The following is a 5,919-nucleotide window of genomic DNA, read 5'->3' on the forward strand; positions in this document are numbered from 1 at the left end:
TCTTCGGGCCCTATTTTCAAGATCTTCCACTTTGGTTTCCAGTAGGGTCAATCTAGAAGTATTTTGTTTAATAGTTGAGGAGGCATGATTAACATCTTCTTCCACCTCCACTATTCGTGTTTTAATGTCCTCTATTTCTTTGCTTATTCCTCCTAGATTTTGACAAATGTCTCTCATAGTTCCTTGTATTTTAGTGTTATCCTCTCTCAATTGGAGGTATTGTTGTTGGCTCTCAACCCTCTGCTCTAGCAAAATCTGCATAATTGCCTCCATTGATATGCCCTGTGGTGGTATGGAATTGAAAGTGTGGAAGGAACTTGGCTGAGAGGAGTTCCCGGCTTGCAGTATAGACCCTCCAGGTATTGAATCGTGCAGATTTAAATGTGTGCCTATTGACACTGCAACCGAAGAGTCCAATTCCACTACTTTTCCTGGATTATTTTCAGAATTCTTAACAGTTTGATCTAGTTGAATCTGTGTTTTCCTCAAACTAGATACGATAGTTTCCTCGGGTACGTTTATCTCCTCATTATTTGGATCCAACAGCTCAAGATTTGGTTCCATACTTGATTTCTTGAGCTCATTTGATATAGTTTGTAGCGTAGAGATATCTAGAGTACCAATAGAAATAAAAGAAACTCCAGGGGTCTCTGAGTGTGTCTCTGAGTGTGTACCAACATTTAAATCATTATTCTCCTCTTCAGAGACTATGATCGCATTATTTGAGACCTCTTGGTTCAAAGGGAGTGCACTTCCATTAACATTGGTTAGGGGGTCCGTAGGCCTGTCCACATTTAAGCATGTATTGTTGCTTAACTTATCCTCTTGAATTTTGCTCAGCTGCCCATTGAGCTCATCCGGACTGGCCCCCGAGAGTCTTAAGGCCATATTCTTTACTCCGCCTTTAGCTTCTATCCACCTTCTCAACGGACTGTCATCAATTAAGCGACTTTTTTTATTTTCAACCATATCTTTACCTGTTGCTTTTAATAAGAGGAGTTTTTGCTTCGTCTTGACCTTTCTTTTAGCTTTCTTCGGTACCAATTTTTTATTAGTTTTATTAATTATCACTTTAGAAGTCTCATTAAGCCCTTCTTCTTCTTCCGATAATTCCTCATAGTCAACATTTGAATCTTCGTCTGTCTTAGTTCCAGATTCCTGACTCAAATCAATCTCTCCCTCCTGCTCCTTTTCTTTTGGCTTATTTTTATTAACCTTCTCAGATATGGTACTGCTAGTATTAGAGATCTCGGCGCCTCCCAGTAGATCTTGTAACATCTGTGGTGGTTTATTGGTTAGACCAGTCTCGATATTGTTCTGGACCAACTTTGTTTCACTAGCTCCCTTAGTTTCCTTAGTTGCAGAGTTTATAATCCCCTTGTCTAAGGATACTTTATCTGATCCTTTCTTACCACTACATCTCTCAGTAGTAAGCCCAATATCCTGGATGATTTCCTGCGTGCTCATCTTTGCCTGTTCCACTCCAGATATTTTACCTTGTTCCTTATTTCTGGGATATGTTTCATCATTTTTATTTTTATTTTTATTTTTATTTTTATCACCTTTAATATTTTCATTGCTCTTGTCTTTACCGACAGACTGCACCTCTGTTACATTAAAGTCCATTTTAGCGCCCCCCTTAACAGCCATGGTGGAATCATTCATCTTTCCTGAGCACAAACCCTTATCGACATCGCTAGCTCCAAGGGTGTTCAAACCAGGGGTAGCAGTCTCATTTAAAGCCGTTTGGCTAGTCTCCTTCTTATCTCCCAGGGTGCTTACCTCCGTTACCCCTACAGCCACCGCAGTAATAGTACCTGTAAGTAGTTTCTTAGGTGCCAAAGCGGTCTTCCTGGATCTTGTCTGACGTGAGGACATCGACTCGTGCCCCACTGCTGTTTCTATCCGTTCCGCTGGTTCCGCTGGTTCTCTTTCCCCAGCGCGTCGCTGTTGCCGTGTTCCTGGAAGAGCTCTCAGGTGTGCACCCTGAGTCACCGCTCGGAACGCCCAGCTGATCAAAAAAGTGGAAGGCGGTGTAGTGCGAGTGAGGCTCGCTGCTCGGCTCCGGGAGCGAAGCAAGCTCCTGCCGTATTGCAGCAGCTTCCACAACATTGAATCCGCCAACCGTCAAGCGCCGAACACTAGACGCCAGTCTCCAGCCGATCTTCTTCTTGTATTGCTCCACACGTGAGTACAAATTGCTAAAAGTTATAGAACGCCAAAAAGCAATTTAAATCTTCCTTCTCATTCCTCCCCTGCTCCGCTCTCCGTACTCCGTCCTCCGTTGATTCTTTGTTGAATAAATCTCATTCCTTCGTTCCTTAGTCGCAATTACAGGGAGCAGACCACACAAGCAGCGTCTCCACTCGGCGGTGTTCAGCCCGCCATCTTGACTCCTCCCCTCTCCGGACTGCGGACTGCAGGGCTGGGGAACGGGGCGATGGAGGCAGCAGAAGACTCCTCGCTCCTCGCGGTCCCCTGCCGCGTGTGCCTCGGCTGCTCCGTCTTGATCAAACTCAATGATTTTGAGTGGTCGGATGACCTTAGTTTCGTGACACTGGATGTCACCAGTCTCTACACGTGTATTGACAGAGTGTATGGGAAGATAGCAGTCCAATCGTTTCTAGATAGAGAGGATGCCCAGCTCTATTCACAGAACGAAATGATTTTGCAGATGATAGACCTCATTCTGCTGAATAACTTTTTTCTCTTCGATGACCGCTGGTACCAACAGACCAGTGGTACCGCGATGGGTTCCAGGTTTGCTCCTTCCTACGCCTGCCTCTTCATGGGGTGGTACGAGAGGGAGCATGCCTGGGCCCGATGTGCCTCCCCTTGGACCAATCATATTGTGTTCTGGGGGAGGTACATCGATGATGTGATTTGTTTGTGGTCGGGAACTGCTGAGGAACTAACCAACTATCTTGTCTACCTTAATGATAATCCCTATAATGTGAAGTTCACCGTGTCATATAACATGAGCAGTATTAATTTTTTGGACATCGCGTTCTATTTACAGAACGGTCGGGTCCACAGTAAACTCTATCGGAAGGAAACTTCCTGTAACTCCGTACTACATGCGTCTAGTGCGCATGCTAGTTCGGTAATCAGAAACATTCCGTTTGGCGAGCTCACAAGAGTGCGCAGAACTTGCAGTGAAGAAGATACATTCAAGGAAAATGTAAATGCCACCAAACTGAGATTCCTAAAACGAGGTTATGACCAACAGGTTATTGACAGAGCGGTACGTAGAATTGAGACTGTGGACAGGGAATCTACCCTTACAAATAAGAATGAAAGAGCTAAATTGGATAAAGGATCTAGCAGAGTGAGGTCTGTCACCCAGTAAACATCTCATAGTGACAAAATCTTTAACATATTCAGGAAGAATTGGCACCTGTTAACTGGAATTGAGGGCCTAAAAAACCATATAGGTGAAAAACCTCTGATCACTTACAGGAGGGGCATCTCTTTACGTAAAGAATTGTGCCCGAGCTATGTGACTACACCCCCCAATGAAAGAAATTGGCTAGCTCCTAAACCCGCAGGCTTCTTTACATGTGGAACCTGCAATGTTTGTGAGATGGGTAAGAATAAGACCACCACCTTCTCATATAATAACGACCGCAAGTTCAGAGTTAACCATTTCTGTAACTGCAATACCCCTTACACAGTTTATGTCCTAGGATGTCCCTGTGGTCGTATATATGTGGGCAGCAGTATATGACCATTGAAACTAAGAATCCAAGAGCATCGCAGGGCAATCATCAACAGGGACATCAGGCACCCAATAATGGAACATTACAATTTGGAACATGTTAATGATAACACCTTTTGTTTGACCGGTCAACTCTACGGATCCGGGGGTCTAACTCGTTTCTTTATTGTTTCATTATGTACTCTGGTACTCCCCTTTTTTACTTTGCACCATTCAACATATTCTATTGCCGACCGAGATTGTCTTTACAATATAGTAGTAACCAGTCCACAAGGTTGCTTGCCCTTTTCCACCTGTTCGTTTTCCTTTTGATTCAGTTCTATTATGCCTTGGGTCAGTTTAAATTGTTTATGTAATCAGCCTGATACAACCCTCCAGTGGACCACTGACCAGTCCATCATGGCAGCCACTTCAGTGCGTCACTTTTGCCTTCTTTTCACCCTTCACAAAGGTTGTTTTTGCAATAACAATCTTATTTACTTGTTCGCCTTTACCTTAATTTTTTCGGGATTCTTCCCTGAATTTATGGCAAAACATTGCTCGGGTTTTATACCTGTTCACTTACATACTGTCTACACTACAACATTTGGGCATTCTTGACTAGTCCATCATGGCCGCCCCACTCGGATGTTCTGCTGTCCTTTTTCCAGCTCTTCACTCCATGCAGGGCTGGGTTACATGTCGCTACCTCTTGCAAACACTCAGGTGTTTGTAATTATGTGCCATGCGACCGGCGCGCCGGTTTTTAAAAACCGGATCCGATCTGGCAGACCCTGTTCGATCGAATCCGTCACGGGCCATTGCTACAAGACGAAGCTTGGAGGTAAGTGCCAACTTCAAAATGCTTTTGATCAACCTCATTCTGCCAAGTCAGTTTCCTTTGGCACTTCCCGGTCGGCAGACTCTATGTGCCCGCTTTGAATGTCTTTTTAGCTTACTTTAAAAATCAATTTTTTCCTTTAATGTGATTGTGCACTTTGCACTTGTAATGACTTTTCCGTTGTGCGCTAATCTTTTAAGCCGGCAGCATTCGTATTTGGAATGCGTTCGCCTCTTAAAACACTTCCGATGTGTATTTGGTACATCGGAAGTATATTTTAATTTTCTGGTGTGTGCTGCCCCGGGGAAGCAGGGTAGTATTTACTTTGCATATATACATGTTACGCTGGGCAGCTTAATAATCTCACAGATGTTACCAATGGGCACTTGTAAGACACATGTTTTTGATATTAGATTGCTAGGGATTAATATTATAGTTTGTCTACTGTCAAAGGTAGACACACGTTTTTTTCACCTTGATTGTTCATGGGTGTAATTTATATGTCTTTGATTCTTATTTTCTACTGCAGCACGTGTGGTAGCAGCTTACTAAGGACTGCACATACGTCGCCCTACGTACAGTCTACTCTAAATACTAATGTGAGTTATTTCTGATATTCTTTTTTATTGAGACCCTCCCCTGCTCCCCTCCCCCTCCACCCCCCCCCTCTTACTATCTTTTCCTTCCACCATCTTACCGCTCACGTCAAACCCCCCCCTGTCACTGTATGTACAAAATAGGATCAGTACTAACTTAGTTGCTGATATTTCGGTTTTGGTCTATACTATCTGCAAGTCGCGATATTCACGACACTTCTCTAATTTTATTATCTTTTTAGATTCAATTGAGATACTACCCTTCATGCAACTGATGTTATCAACTTGACGGTCCGTGACGTTTGCTTACATCTCTATTCCTAATATTGGAATCTTTGTATTAGGTGAGAAGATTAGGAATTTCAGTACACCTATTCTGCTTATTTAAATTTTTCATATTTTATATATCTTGTCCTCTGTTATTTCAGCATCTCTACCACTTCATTGGCCAGCTTTCTTGTCAACTTCATTGTGTCACATCAAGACTAACCAGTATCTTTGGTGAGAAATATATTGTATATATTCTCGAACAATTGGGCCCAGTATATGGCGCGTGTTTGTGTGGTTTTTTAGCATTGGTGATCATTTCCTATTTTGCATAGTTCCATCTAAAGGGATTTTCATTTCCTACCTTTTTTCTATTCCAGTATCTTTCCCCGCCCCTTCTTGACCTCCGCTCGATTTTTACTCTTTTTATTGACTTATCTTTCTTTTAACCCTTGATATATGGTTGTATACTATTTCGCATAACAAATGTGATTACTGTATTTACCATGTTGCACTAC

General features: G+C 42.9%; 1 long non-coding RNA gene across 1 annotated transcript; it reads left to right on the forward strand.

The window, feature by feature from the left end:
• The first annotated feature begins 5,005 nt into the window (after positions 1–5,005).
• On the forward strand, positions 5,006–5,624 carry LOC147737136 (uncharacterized). The gene is made up of 3 exons (XR_015310017.1): positions 5,006–5,137; positions 5,377–5,478; positions 5,563–5,624. It is a non-coding gene; the product is annotated as an uncharacterized LOC147737136 (long non-coding RNA).
• Positions 5,625–5,919: the final 295 nt, after the last annotated feature.

This window comes from Lissotriton vulgaris, chromosome 1_1, assembly GCF_964263255.1.
Source record: "Lissotriton vulgaris chromosome 1_1, aLisVul1.2, whole genome shotgun sequence".
NCBI classification, from domain to species: domain Eukaryota; kingdom Metazoa; phylum Chordata; class Amphibia; order Caudata; family Salamandridae; genus Lissotriton; species Lissotriton vulgaris.